The following is a 16236-nucleotide window of genomic DNA, read 5'->3' on the forward strand; positions in this document are numbered from 1 at the left end:
AACATTGTTCTGCTGTTCTCTCCCTTCCCACAGGAGACTTTCCATCCCATCCCAGACACCGAACGAGCTAGTGTAAGCCTCACTAAGTCACTCTTAGCTCCACCGCCTCAGCTTGTGTAAGCCAATTCATGCTGAATAAGACCATGTTAATCTGGGGTTTACAACGGGACTAAGTAACTTGATTTCTCTCCGCTGTTAACCTGAAAATGCATCGATGGCCAACTGGACTCGTTGCTGGAAGGGGTTTTTGTTGTTACTGTTCCCAAGACAATGTGTTCATGTTTTCATCTCAAGTTCTCCTGTCGCTTTGTGTTGCCCAAAAGGACGCGCGCACGCACGCACACACACACACACACACACACACACACACACACACACACACACACATCCTAGCAGTTTCCACGGCTCCGATTCATTTCCCTGCTCCCACTAAAATCTCACAGGGTTTTTACGACTTTAATATCATGAGCACCGAGTGAGATTAAAATATATTCCTCGCTCATTAATGCTGTGATCTTAACATGCAAATGTACCATGAGGCGAGGCTGAAATCTACAACACACAACACGCCAGTGACTTATTTTCTTCCCCTAAAGAAAAACAGAATTTAATCTGTCGCAGGCTATTTACAGTCTTTGAAAAGTTACAGTTATATAACGAGGACTAAAACAACAAAAAAACATAATTGTCTCACAATGCAGAGCCACAGACACGTCACAATAAAACTGAGAGGCAGTAACAGTTGCTGAGCTATGTCGGGAAACAAACATGGAGCTAGTTTTTTGTAAATGTCTTATACTTTGACCAGAGTTTATGGATCACGACTGCCAAACTCTGTCAATATTTGACTCAAATCTGCAGTAATAATCTGTATTTATTAGTCTCTCTTCGAAGTGTCTCAAACTTCATGACCACAGATAATAATAAAAATGAATGATTAAGAGATTCACAGCCTGGGAGACAGTCAGGGCAGCTTCAGTGCTCCAAAACTTTGAAGTTCAGTTTGAAAATCAACTTTAAGCCACTGTTTCGCCTGTAATGTGAGTTTAATGATCTCTCCAGCTTCATCATGAGACCTTTTTGTGGCAAACAAACCTGGTGTGTGTTACACTCTGGCAGCCTCTGACGGGCAGATTGAGGTTGATGAAAAGCTGTCATCAGGAATCAGATTCAGGCCTCATAGTGTTTGTGGCTGTTGGAGACTGGATTTATCAGCAACTGTCTTCACACTGTGATGCACGACAGGACTCCTCTCTGAGAGCTGAATACATGAAAAACATTAGTTGATGCTATGTGAATAATGTGCTATGTGTTAATTAGTGTAATAAAATTTGGCTTGCTTGTCATGAAGTACCTTGTAATACAAGCAGTAGGGCTGAACCGAATGCTTCAAAGCTTCAACCGTTCATTTCTCCATAGACTACAATTACCCAAAAAATTCCAGAAAGCCGATAAATTAAGAAATAGTAATCCAACGTAAGTCATGATCTGTCAACATTTATTTGTATTTATTATCAGACAAGGACATTTAAACTTTGTGACAGGACTGGTTTTGTGACTGCGACAGTTTGACCACCTGTAACAGGCTGACAGATTCACTAGCGCAGCAGTCGGCAACCTGCAGCTCCAGAGCGTCATGCGGCTCTTTAGACACTCTCCAAATTTGTAGCTTATACATCGAATTAAAAAATGTTTTAATGTTTCACCAACTAAAATGTGCATCATATGTCTACAACCTGGTTCATTTTCCTCTAAGTTTTGCTGAACTTCAGTAGCGGTGGCCTGGAGTCCTAAGCTAAGCTAGATATGGATTCCAAATCCAAAAAAGGAAGACTTCACATATTTTCCGTAGCCGCTCATCCTGTTAGGGGCTAGCTGGAGCCTATCCCAGCCAGCACTGGGTGAGAGGCAGGGTACACCCTGGACAGGTCGCCAGACTATCACAGGGCTGACACATAGAGACGGACAACCATTCACACTCACATTCACACCTACGGACAATTTAGAGTCACAAATTAACCTGCATGTCCTTGGACTGTGGGAGGAAGCTGGAGTACCTGGAGGAAACCCACGCTGACACGGGGAGAACATGCAAACTCTGCACAGTTTGAAACAGGAACCCTCTTGCTGTGAGGCAACAATGGTTACCACTGAAGTCCTAAATTATTATAAATATCCCACTGTAGAGCAGCCATTCTGTAGTAAATCACATTAATGAATGCTCATTTAGACTTGTTCCTAATGGCTAATTTAGACTTCACAGGCTGTTACCTTTATTCAAACATGGTTTGCAGCTCCAGACAGTTTTATTTTCTTTTTCTGGCCAATAATGGCTATTTTAATAGTAAAGGTTGCTCACATATCGATATGTTTTAATGTTCCCAGAAGAAAATCAGTGGTTCATCCAACAAAGTGTCTGAGAGTTGTTTATTTGATAATTTACTTTGTTGATAAATAATCAATGCCACCGTGATAAATAAACATGATTCTTGCACATAAACACAAACCTATCAATCCATCCGTCTCGATATTTTCATCAGTTGGTTCAGCTAATCTGAAGGTATGACGAACTCCAACACTATTACATGCCAATTTTCCAAAAACTGAATTCAGGACTTCAAACATACAATGTTTGCTCTGCCTGAATCCGTTTTATACCGAAGATCCGTCCGTATTTTGACAGACTCCAAAAACACTTCTGCTTGCTTATCAAGGTTTCCAGACAAAACACAGAGAATCATCTCAGATGTCATTTTCACAGCTCTTTACATATGCACACAAAATACTAATCCACACAAAGTGTCCAACATTACTCAAAGGTACCTTCAAAAAATGCAGTTATCAGAGGCCCTGCGTGGAGTACAGTCAGAGAACACCCTGCCTTCTGTTCCTTATCTCTGCACTCTTCGGTGTGGGTGAGTGTTTGTTGGAGGGAGATGGGGAGGGAGATGAGTGGAGCTGCAGAGGTTGTGTATGGGCACTGGAGCCTCTCGTGACTGGACATTGTCAAGTGGGGTCACCCGCAGGGCCGACCTGCGGGCTCACCAGGAATGCAGTCGTCTTATCAGTTGTAAAGGAGCTCGAGACGCTCTGAAAGAAAAGCAAATGTCTCTGTAGGAAGACACAGATGGGTCCTGCGGGATATTTTTCTTCTTCGCTCCGGTTGGCAGATTTAAAGCTGCAGTGCAGATACCCAGTGACTCTGGCTGTCATGGAGGCTGTGATTTAAGACATGTTTCCCCCTTTATTTTTTTATCCCTTTACCTCCCTTTCTACTAATATTTTGATAGATTTATATAACAGACAGATAACGGTGATTGTTCATTTACCAAGACAGTAGCCACAGAAGCTTAAGCTCTCATTCTGCTGTTCCTCTGACGACATAAAACTGAGCTTAATTCACATTTGTAATTGAATTTGAAAGACAAAAATCTAATATGTTTGTTCCTTAACTGATCATAATTGAAAATAAAAGCATATTTAGTTGCTGTGTTTACATACAGTGTAAACACGCTCATAAGAAAACATAACTAACAGCTGTGGAAAACATTAGCAGCTTAGATTTAGTTGTTCTCTCATGTTATTTCATGAATTAACAGAATTGTCAATCAAGCCCAAGACTGTGTGCCGCAATCAAATAATTTTTGTAAACCTGACGAATTGAATATAAGAAGATTTAAGCACATTTTAATCTTTAAAAGTGTACTCTAAATTTGCAATTTGTAAGAAATAAAGACAGTTGGGATTAAAGGATGTAGTTCATTGTACTTTTATGTGTTTATGCAGTTTTGATAAAAAGATGCATTAAAATACAATCAGTTGCATTCCTAGTCTTCCATTTTTTTTATTTACTTAAACCTTTACCTTCACAACTAATCTCAATAACTGAACCTCAAAAACAGAAATTAGATCAATAATATTTATTCATTTATTTATTTTATTTTATTTTTAATTTGATAGGGGCGATACAATTTAACATAGTTCCAATACAGAGTATGGGACTGATGTATTACACATAGGGTTTAAGGCTATTGCCAATTTTCAGCTCTTGTCCCTTGTTGGGCTTTTACATGTAGACCTAAAATGTTATTAAAAATATACGGTTTAAAACATCATACAACCACAATACACTGTAAACATGGAAGGCACACAAAAAAAATCATAAACCACAATCCACCATTCACTACAATACACAGCTCATATACCACAATACAAACATCACGACATATCCACAATACATCTACTACAGAAGACTACTACAGTACCACTATACACATAGGCTACTACAGTGCATATACTAAAGTACACATACCACAATACACTTACACTCATACCACTTAAAAGGTTGAAATAGAGCCAGTTAATCCCCAGAGACCCCAATGTTAAAATCCCCAACTGTATAGCAGAAATAAACATTTTGTTTTGGTCTCTTTAGCTAATTTCCCTCTTCATGACAACTGTACGGGGGTGAATTTTTATGTTACTTGCCTGTTTACATTTTATTAAGGCTTACAGTTATACATAATTAAGGGCGTGCCACTTGAAGTGACATGTGAGTGCTGTCCATTGACATTCTGCTACCACGGCAACAACATTGGTTAGGTTACATAACAATGGCGTAACCCTAGATTCACAGAGTAAATGTGTAGCTTAGCTGTAAGCTAGCTGTTGCAATTTCAGTGTGTTTTTAATTCATGAAATGTAACTGTGACATTATGGTTGCCTAACAAAGTCTTATTCAGTGTTTGGTTGTACTAAAAGACCCCTAACAGAGTCGGATGTTCAGTTTTTCCGGTAAGAACATTTTGTTGTCATGGTTTTACGCCTGTTTTTTTTTTGTTTTGTTTTGTTTTGTTTTTTTCCTTGCAAAAATTAGCATTAGCATCATAACAGTTTGCCAGAGTTTTAAATGCACCACACTAACCAAGGCAGTGGATATTGTTAGGGTTATCACCACCTTTTTGTCTAAATATGGTAACTTCTAGCAACAAATATCCAAGATGGCAGCTGCCAAAATGCAAACAGGAGTCCACAAACCAATGGTGACATCACAATGGCTAGATCCATTATTTCTGTCTGCCAATAGTGTCTTTGGCTTCTCAGTCATATCCGGCCCCACTGTTGCCAACTCCTCAGTAAGAAAAGTAGCTATTGGCTGTCCTAAAAGTCGCTAGAAGTCGCTGAATGACATCATCGCCTAATTTGCATAATTGTCCATATGCATGTATTTGTAATGGCTGCTGTAGGAGACAGGAATAACGTCATGGGAGAGACAAAAACTGAGTAAAAAAAACACCCTGAATATGTTTAGAACTACAAATGAACCTTCTTTCAGTGATTTATATTGGACAAAGAAAATTTTATATTTACATCCCGCCCTGACTGTAAGCCAGGTCAGGATCAGCCAGCAGCGGTTCCACACATGCGCGATTCACTTGCAGTCTGGACGTGGAGGGGTTAACATCTCCTGCTCTGACAGCTACTGGGAGGGAGGACTGGGCCGCCTTTGAGTGCTTTGGGGCGAGGGAGGAGCCCACGGCAGCATCCGCTGCTCGTTGAGAAGAATAGAAACGATATGTGCTCTCATGACATGAGTCTCCAGAAGTCTCCAATAACATCAGAAAAAGTCACTAGAGTCGCTAGAGGGGTCTGAAAAGTCACTAAATATAGTGACAAAGTCGCTAAATTGGCAACACTGTCCGCCACTCGTTCCTCCACAGCGTCAGCCTCTTTCCCAAATATTGTCACGTCTGGCTCCAGAGAACAAAATGGCGCTGGCCATGATGCTGAATTTCGAGGCTTCAAAATGGGAGTCTGACAAGCTGATGGGTGATGTCACGGTAGCTACATACATTATTTTTTACAGCCTATGGTTTTTGCATATTACCGAAAAACTAACTAACTCTCTGGTTAAATCTGGTAATTATCAGAATGCATATATCCCTCATGCCATAAACATAATTTTAGGCCTTTTCTTTCACCAATGTGCCTTAAATGCAAGACAGAAATTTGCATTTACACTCATTGTCTTTGGTGATGCTGTAAGCTGCAAAGGAACTATCAACTATCAATGTGCTATCTGATATAAAAATATTGGGTTTGGAACTGAAGCAGGACCCAGTGTCCCTCATCCTGGGCCTCCCAAGCAGATACAGAACATCAGAAATCAAGAGATTGTATTCTTGCTTGTGCTGCAAGGAAAAACATCTTATTGCAGTGGATTAATGTCAGAATACCAACTCTTGAAGGCTGGCAGAGAGGGCTGTTTGATGTAGTGCCATTAAAATACCTTACATACATATTACACTCGAAAATAGACCAGTTCTATAAAGTTTGGGAACCCTGCCTGAACTACATAGAGCCCGGTGTCTCTGCCATCGTGTTACAAGGATGTTCTTGACTGTACTTGCTGCACATTATCACAGTGACCTCTGGTATTGCTCATATTAATCTGAGCTGGGTTTATTTGCTTCTATTGTTTAGTCTTTGCACCTTTTCTCTCTCTCTTGTGGTTTTTCTTGATGTATCCACCTTTTACTTGTTCTAAAAGTTTGAAAAACTATATAAATATATTGTCAAAACGATCTGATAAACACAAAAATACATTAATGTTGTTTTAATTATAACCTCTTCGTCATGATTATATCATGCAGTGCAGACACCAGATAGCAGCTGGGACAGTGAGTCATCCACAAAGCATAGCTTGGAAAGAGGTCGACACAGTTGATTCTGAGCTCGGGGCTACAAAGAGTTTTTTTTCTATTTTTATGAAAAAAATAAGCAGGATTTTCTATCAGATACGAAGCTGCCATACTCAGACTGCCTCTTTCTCCTGGGCCATTTCTCATCCCATAATCCCTTGCTCTGTCTCCTCCTTGGCAAGCCTAGCCAATCAAAGACCTTAAAGGGGTGAGTGATAGGAGGTGGGATCAACCAATTACCGTAGCGATGACTGAAACCCTTCCTACAAACAGTCGAGTCACTAAGTCGCTGACTTGTTGCTCAGCGGGAAGCAAGCGCTGGTGGATTAGCGCTGCAGCAAACAGGCACAAGGGCCAACACGGCCGGGGGCTGTGACCCCACGAGAGGGGGGAGCAGTGCCACCATGTGAACCTCATAAAAAAAGAGACTATTGGGAGGTGAAGGTGCCCCCCCCAATCATACTGAGCTGACCAGCAGCTTTGCGTTGTAAGGACTGGCGCTGTGACGCCGAAGGGTGGTCATGACCTCGTCTCCATGGCACTGAGAAGTTGACAAACCAAAAGTAAATCCTGCAGCTCACAGAGAGCAGACTTATATATAGACTCAATCTGGTCTCTTCCTTAAAGTCATCATCACTGGAATAAAGCGGGGCATGTGTGGTCATATAGTGAAGTCTACTACAAACAAATTTGTTTTTCTATGGCACCAGTACCTGCTGCGCCCACACCAGACCGCCCTGACGTGGGGCTGTCACAGGAACAGGGCCGGGGCGGCTTTGATTGTGTAGCAACAAAAAGAGGTCGTCCCTTCCGCATGCCGACTAGCATGTTTTAATTGGACTGGAATAATTGGATTAGTCACACTGTGACAGAGCGGAGAAAGTATGAATGGTGCACTAATGAAATGTAAAAGAGAAATAATTAAAGAACTTGAACTTGAAGTGGGCCTCAGTGTGGGTTAGGTATCAAATGGAATCCAAGTGTTATGTAACTGTTGCTGTTACTGTTGTCAGACCGAGCCTTAGGTACAAGAAGGTGGATGCTGAGGGTGGTTCACCAGCCCCTATTGACAATGGGTCAACAACACAGTCTTTAAATAGTTACCATTTCTACCATAACTAATGGGCTATCTGAAGAGTTGTGTTAAATTTTGAGCAGCAGTTGTTGAGTTGCATGTCAGAAAATATCTGAAATAAAAAGAGGTGTAAAGTGTACACATTTTGTTAATTCTTCCAATCTGATGTGACACATTAGGTCAAAGTGCGAGGGTTAGGGTGCTAATTAATAGCACAGACAGAACAGGCTGGGTGCTGTCAGTCCCAGAGTTGTCTTGCTTTGGTCTGAATCAGGGACAGATTTTATTACAAAGTTGCATAATCACCTAGAGTTGGTTCGTGTTCTCACAGCAGCATTTACAAGTGGACCAGATCAAATGCCTTGTGTGAGAAAGCTTCTCTTGATTGGTCAGAATTTCCAAAACGTTACACTCACTTCCTACAAAAGTATACTCGGAAGATAAATGTGACACTTTCTAATGTCACAATGGAGGGACAACTACGCAGGTTGATTTTAGCGCTGCTCATCGTGGACTGTATTGCTGTCATTGTTCATTTTAGTCAAACCATACAGTTTGAAAACGAGGCGCGGCTCCAACTAGAAAACAATGTTTTGATGCATTGGATGTGCTGAATGTGCATATTAAGGCAGTACAGGAGGAGGTGCACATTAATAATCCTCCAGGACTGTAACATGCTCATGTTTAACCCAAACAATGTGTCATGTGACTGCAGTTGGTTCAGATCCAGGTCGGAATATGTTCTCACCACAAACGAACCACACCAGAGTTCGTTTGTAACCAGACTGAGACCACCTCTTCATGAAGGTCTTGGTCCGGTTGTTTTGGTGCACACCTGAGTGTGATTGCTGTGTTCACACCTGCCCAAACAAACTGCACTTAGGGGGCAAACAAACTTGAGTTTGATTGAACTGAACCAAACAGGGCAGGTTTGAAAGCACCCTCAGATGCTCTAGGTACCCCACCAGTGTCAGCTTTAGACACTCAGGGACAGTGGGTCAGTTTATACTCATGGCATGCATTGTGTCTTTTCAAAATAAACTTCCCAAACAAAAGCTATTTTGCTAAAACCGTACTACTATTTAAAACACTGCCTGGGCAAGGGCACGTGTTTGAGCCCTGCTTGTGCATTTAAATAATGAGGATTTAGTGAGGCTGCATGTGTTTGGGAAGTACTAAGCATACGACTGGATAAATGAGACTCGGATTATACTGCCTGAGTTGTGTGAGAGTTTGTAAACGGATGTTTTGATATAGTTCTGCTGTTGTAAAACAGGCCCCTTTTTACTCAAATTAATCAAGAACTTTCCCTGTCTTTGGTTTCTTAGTTTACGGTGTAGACATGCAGGAACAAATTCAAGGTAACATGGTGAGTAACTGATATACAAACGGTTATTTTGTGGGTGAAGTATTTCTTAAAGTGTAGATCATTCTCCATCATTTAAAATTTTCAGAGTAAGAATAATTCTTTCCATAAAAAACAATCATTTTGGAATGATTTTCACACAAATGATTGAATATGAGTCAGACAGCCACAGTCAGATCCATCACCTCAACATTTGGTTTGAGAGAGTCTGAAGACCTGTTCTGATGATGAGTAGACTTGATGAAAAGTTTCTCCTCAGCTCCTCTGCCAGGAAACAACACACATTCATACCACTGTCAGTGCGTATAAATGATCATGACTTTCATCTGTTTTCTGCCATCGCCACAAACACACAGGCCAATACCTCCTGAGGAGAGAGAAACTGGTGTTTTTATCCTCACTCAGATTAATATTTTACTTTGTCGTTTAAGTGTTTTATGTGAGTTGAAGTCTACAACAGATTCTAAGTCATAATCATAAGGTTTAAATTATACTGTCGATATAAACACACATCATTTTTATACGACTGCATTATGTATACACTGCACATAACGTGTCATGTCATTCTCAGCACGCAGACAACAAATTACACCAGACAACATACCTATCAGCATCACTCCAAACAAATTGCCACCTAGCTGACCTCCGGAGACAGAACATGTAAACACAAGGAGAGATGTGTATATTACACATGCAGACACACATTTTCCTTCAGTCTAATGACCATTACAGAGATAAATCAGAGTCCTTATATCCATGCACCATATGTGTGCTTTATATATTAACAGTTAACATGCAAAGAAATTGACAGTTTAAGCCTTCAAAACCTGCATCAGTGCTTCCACACATTTTTACTTTTTCAAGTTAGTACTTGCTAACTTTAGTTGCTCAGACATTCCCTCCGCTAACCAGCTGCATATGCTAGTAGACCAGACCAACACATTTGAGTGTTTACATGCCCCTTTTTAGGGGATGGAAAACCAAATACTTGTTTTGATTATAATTCTACAAGTTTGTGCATTTGGTTCTTGTTAAACAAACATTCCTTTTTTTCAACATGGCTAATAATTGTTTTGCAGCAGTGTACACAATCCCTGAATAAATTGAGGTCAATCGCTATGATGTCCCTTCAGGATTCATCAATGACCTGACACACTGGCCAGATACTGTCAGAACATACTCTTATAGATGGTCTATTTCACGTGATACTAATGACGTTTCAGTGGTCACACAGTGTAGCACTAGATTTTAGATAAGTAATACTAGAAATATATTCATCACAACGTTAGACATGTTTTGAGATTTTTGGGAACGTGTTGGGGGGGGGGTTCGGTGCCTTGCTCAAAGGCACCTCGGCAGTGTCCAGGAGGTGAACTTGCACCTCTCCAGCTACCAGTCCATGCTCCATATTTTGGTCCGGACGGGGACTTGAACAGGCGACCCTCTGGTTCCCAACCTGACTCCTGTCTGGCTGCTGAGCGTGGCCACTTCCTGTGTCTGTCCTTTCAAATTAATTTCCCACATGGTCCAGTCATATAGGTTTGGATTTAGTTTGACAAGGCACAGCTCCTAATAGAGTTTCACATTTTTTTCTGCCACTAAGCAACCAATGAATTCTTGCCAGCTAATGACCCTTCTGGTCGACTGACGTTTGGTCGACTGTTAGGGGGCAGCCCTAATTAATTCCAAACCACTTCCAGGCTTTTTTCTAATTTCACAACTTTACCATGAATTTCATGAACACACTTATGCTTCTTAGGAGAATGTGAGGGGAGATTTCTTTTATGAATACATTTTACCTCTCGCAAATACTTGTTAATGCCTATTCTTGTGTTGTAATCATTGAAAAAACATTATCAGATTGTAATATGACAATGTCCCCAGAAGGATGAAACAACAGCCAACATTTGCATTCATTGTGCTTTTGTGTAACTGAAAGCTAACAGGGTGTGTTGTAACATCACAGTAACACATTGTATTATGTGTCAATGGTCAGCAGGGAAAGTGTTCCCATACTTTTCTCTGTCCCATACTGATGTGTTTAAGCTATAAAAAAAAAGATGGAAAGCAGCCCATTGGTTATAATCCATATTCATGAGTGATTTTTGCATATTCACACGACTTTCCCACATGTTTAACTGCAGGTTAATGGTCTGGGAAAAGTGTAGAAAGTGTGCTCTCTTTCAAAATGATTGATAGCACAAAAGTTGAAGGTCTTGGCTGGCACTTTAACAGACTGGATCCTCTTGTACTTTAGAAAAACTGAATCCTAAACTGCTGATTTTTCAAAAAGCTGTTATTTTCTGATCTCCCTAAAAAGCCTCAGTGAAAATGTGTTATGCAGGGCAATGATGATGTGCATGAAGTCCGGATTTAAATGTGTATTATTTGGTCCAAAAGTGGCCCATAATTTGGAGGTGTGTTGGCACTGTGGGACCATCGCGTCCTGCTGAGCCAGAAACCTGAGCGATGAGCTGCAGGAGCGCCAAGGCTCTTCTCCTCACAGAGGCACAGAGGCAAGCAGGGCCTCATCTGTGACTGAGTGGGTGCTAGAACGCCAAGCAGAGAAGTGCTGGGTCACGGTAAAGGTTAACAAAATCAAGGCAGGGAATTTACGAGCGTCCGTGCTTCACAAGCGATGTCGCCAGCAGCGAGGGGAGGGGGGGAGTGTAAAAGACAAGGGTGGATGAGAGGATTATAGAGTGTGTGCGACCATGTGTGCGGACGGATGTGTGTTTGTGTGGATTTGGTGGTGGGATCCTCGCCTACTTTGCAAGCAACACATTGTGACAGAATGATGAGGGTCCTTTACTGTGTGTGTGTTCACTTCACACACTGTTGGGCCAGTTGTGCTCTGTAAACCGAGTAAAAGCAGCTGGACCTGAGACAGCGAGTGCATTATTAGTCTGCAGGCGCCATCATCTGTCAATCATTTCATTTTTGTCTTTTACAGCACACCCATGCGTACATAAACTAAATGTTTTCCTCGTTGTAAACATGTCATGTCTGGGATAATTACAGTTACAGCCTGACCTTCAAAACAACAGAATCTACTGCACGGTGTTAAGGAGCTACTTCATACTTAACAGCAGCAACAGAGACCGCAAACTGTCCTATAAATTGTACAAGCAGCGATGGTTCCAACTCTGAACTGATGAATAACTTCCTACATTCTGGTGTAAACATTTCCTTTTCAGAAAAGAAGCAAAACTCAAGTTGCTGCAGCCATGGAAAAAACTTGTGAATCAAGCTTATGTGTTAATGTTATTAAACTGACAGTTCAAGTATATTTAGCGGAGATCCAGTCAAAGCCTGTGACAAACGTTCAAAAATGTTTCACATAAAAAAGAGTTTTCGAATTCCTGAAAAACACAAAAGATGAGTGCAATTACTGTGTACTATCTGCATACAAGATATACGTACTAGATTTTTTTAATAAGCCTGACTTAAAATAAGTCTGCTGCTCTTGAACTATTTCTTCTTAGAGTCGTTCGTTAGTAGTTTGTTAGCTTTAAAATTTCAGGGTGGCCCAAAGATTTAAGGAGGTGTCCATGAATCAAAAAATACCCAAATTGATGTGCAACCAGGGACCTTTGTTGGATGATTTTCCCATAGACTGTATAAAATAATGGACGTAGCCATCGTGATGTCACCCATTGGTTTGTGGACTTTCATTGGCATTTTGGCAAACGCCATGTTGGATGACCTTATTTGGACAAAAAGGTAAACCAGGACTATTTCCAAAGTTGTTGAAATACAACGCTAGGGCAGTGACTTCTGGCGTCAGACACCAATGAAGAAGGCTGTCCCTTCACTTCAGCATGATACACAGCCGGTTGCTGTTCAAGTTTAACAACATCAGGCAGTGTCAGGGGGGAATTTATGGCAGCAGAAGTCCAAGTAGGGTGGGTCCAACAACCACCAACTTTCACCCAGGAGGCCGGTTTTAGCTTCCCATAACATTATAAAGATAAATCCTGTTTTTTTTTCCTCAACACAACCATGTGCGAGTGTTGGCAAAACATAACCAAGTGCTTTTAGTTGCTGAAGGAAAAAAACTTCAATTTGCGGTGTACCAATGTAGTGCTTTTACTTTGAAAAATGACTATATGTAACCCACGCAGGGTACCTTTCACATCGTATCTGGATGTGAAAGGTACCCTGGGAGTCCATGACCAAACCTCGATATGCGAGGAGGTCGGAGTGAGAATGTGTTGAAAAGGGGGAGATAACCCCAACACCATCTGCTAGCTTGGTTAGCATGGTGCATTTACAGCTATGGCTAACTGTTATTAATGGTAATGCTAATTTCCACTAGCAAAACGAGCTTTAAACCATGAAAACAAAATGTACCGAACATCCGACTCTATAGAAGGGTTTTTTTTGTACAACCAAACACTGAATATGACTTTTTTTCGGCAACCAGAGTGTTAGAGTTAACTTTCATGAGCTGAAGACACACTGAAATAGTGACAGTTAGCTTACAGCTAAGCTACGCTTGCACTCTGGGAATCTAGGATTACACTGTGGTTATGTAACCTAACCAAACTTGTTGCTGTGGTAGCAAATTGTCAACAGATGACACTCAACTGTTACTCAGTTACTCAAAGTGTCCATGCTCTTAATTATGCATAATTTTAAGTCTTAATAACTTTTATATTGGTGAGTTATATAAAAATTCACCACCTGCACAGAACCATTTTTGTACCAGGCTGGAAACATTTTTAATTCTGCTGTAAAGTTGGTCATTAACATAAATATCTATGGGTACTGACTTATTGTTGGAGCCAGCCTCAAGTGGCCATTTGAGGAACTGCAGTTTTTTGCACTTCCGTGTTGGCTTGATTTTTCAGCCCAGGAAGTTGCTGCTTGGATTTTTCCTATTTCTCCCAACAGTTTACTGTCGTCTGTCAACTGCTGACTCTCCAGTTAAGGCATAAAATGCCCCCACACCCTGATTCAAGAGATTCCAGTTTAATACATGCACTTGATCCTAAAAGAGCAGTTACACATTATTATGCAGGTCTTTTTTTGGGAAAACACATTCTTGAGGGTTCCTTGTTGAACATTCAAAAGAGTTTATGTTTCTGGAAGAAGTTAACTAATACCAAAAATATCAGTAACATTACCAAGGAGATAGATGTATGTCACCATAAGAGATGCTACCAGAAAATTGCTTCTCAAAACAAAGCAAGAGCAATGCACATCACATTTTTAAGTATACGAACATGTTCTGTCTGATTAGCCCATTGCTCTCCATTGTGTGAGCTTGACAACCACTGTGACCTGGTCAGGTACAGTAGCTATTTACTGTGTAACAGACTCTAAGTGTGTTTAATAGGCTCTTTGTGAAAGTTGCCTTCCCTGCAGATGAACATGTCAACCTTCATCTTAACTTTGAGTCACCCAAACTTTGATTGTTCTACATGAGTTGAACCTCTTTGGTTACATTAAATCCTTTCACATCACAATTACACTTGATGGATCTCTTCATATTAAACACTTTCAGACACGGTCATTACTCGACTAAAAACACAATCCAAATTTGAAGATACTGACATGCAGTAATGTGAGAAACACTTCCACACATCACCAACACACACACACTCACACTGTACAGATAAGATGCCTTGCTTTTGTTTCGTGGCTGTCTATAAGTGGAGTAGGGGCCCCAGATTTTTGGAGACAACCTAGCGATAGGACACTTCATCACGGTGGTTTGTGGAACGTTCTCAGCTCTCTTCCCCACTGATAGCTCCAGTTTGTCTGGAAGAGGTTATGCTTTGTGATAGTCTGGCAGAATCATGGATTTGTCTCCTCGGACCAGTTGGAACCCGTACAGTGTATCAGGTTCTAGCAGCATGTGGTTTCAATTTGATCTCTCACAAAACTGCTGTCATTTCTCTTGATCAATGTCAAACGGTACTAATGCTATTATTCTATGCATTATCAAAGTAACAACAGATGATATAAGTGGTTGACTTCCAACCAAGTGCTGTGCTGCGGGTTGGATGTGGATGGTTAATGCCGCATCACATTCTGGCTCCCTGACTGGTTCCTTGCTGGCATCCTTTTGTCCTCACCACATGTGAAGACATTAATCATTTTCGCATATAATAACAGAGAGCATTGAATTTCCCCTTTCTTATTTTTACAAAGCTACCCCTGAGCTTAGTGCACAGTAGGCATCAGTCTGCCCGTCCATCTCGCCGACTGCGGCGCTGATGGCTGGTCTAATTCAAGCAATATTTTGAGTTTCCAAAAAGCTGTGGGGGAGAGTCTGCGGCTGATGGCTCCACCCTGGGCTGAGCACCATCCATCTCTCCCCCTTCCCGCCGCCCGCCGCCCCTCTGCCGAGCGCCGCCCCACTTGAGATCCATTCGGGGAGCATATTTGCCAGATGACAGCGCGCTCTGTGTACCATCCATTATGGCTGAGGCAGATACATTGTCATCAGGAGCCTCTCACGCTGGCATAAATCCATGGTCAACAGTAAGTCTAGGTCAAGTGATTTATACACAAGGGCACGTCCGTACATACACTCGCCCCTCTCTTCTACAGACATATACATAAAGGCATGCTCAAACACACATCTGCCATGCAACTGCCCCAGGCAAACTATGGAAACCTGTTACTGTACTCACAAGGGCTGTAATGGGAGTCTTGTTTAAAGTACAGAGGAATCTGGTCAAAGTCTGGCGGAGGTCACTTTTTGAGGAAATGCAGAGCCCGAGGGAGTGAGTGCTAGCAGTTCTCCTCCCTACTCCTCTTTGCAGAGTAGGAGGAGGTGGTACAGTGTGAATCGCACAGACACACTCACGCATTTAACACATGCATGCATGCAGCGTGGAAGCAGGGGACTGTGCACGGACAGGCGGAAGATGAAGTGCTAAGCGCGTTGACTGTACTTGACCGTAATCTCCGGATGAGAATTGAGGAGATGCAGTGTGTGTCCCAGAGGCTCACTTGTAACATGTCTGTAGAGCCCCTGGTAATACTCGCACATTACAATATTCCAGAGGGGGACATCTCACTTGAGTCAATTGGTTTGTTCTCGAGGCCGCAGCAGTGTTAAATGAACACACACCGCCACC

At 41.6% G+C, this 16236-nt stretch overlaps 1 long non-coding RNA gene across 1 annotated transcript in view; it reads right to left on the reverse strand.

Moving 5' to 3' along the window:
* The window catches only part of LOC125894054 (uncharacterized), a 48154-nt gene extending 32210 nt beyond the window's left edge, over positions 1-15944 (reverse strand). The window contains exons 1-2 of the long non-coding RNA XR_007449991.1: positions 15787-15944; positions 2824-3090 (exon numbers count right to left, since the gene is read on the reverse strand). This is a non-coding gene — a long non-coding RNA (uncharacterized LOC125894054). The remainder of the gene's footprint in view (positions 1-2823; positions 3091-15786) is intronic.
* Positions 15945-16236: the final 292 nt, after the last annotated feature.

The sequence above is a fragment of the Epinephelus fuscoguttatus genome, linkage group LG9 (genome assembly GCF_011397635.1).
Source record: "Epinephelus fuscoguttatus linkage group LG9, E.fuscoguttatus.final_Chr_v1".
Lineage (NCBI taxonomy): Eukaryota > Metazoa > Chordata > Actinopteri > Perciformes > Serranidae > Epinephelus > Epinephelus fuscoguttatus.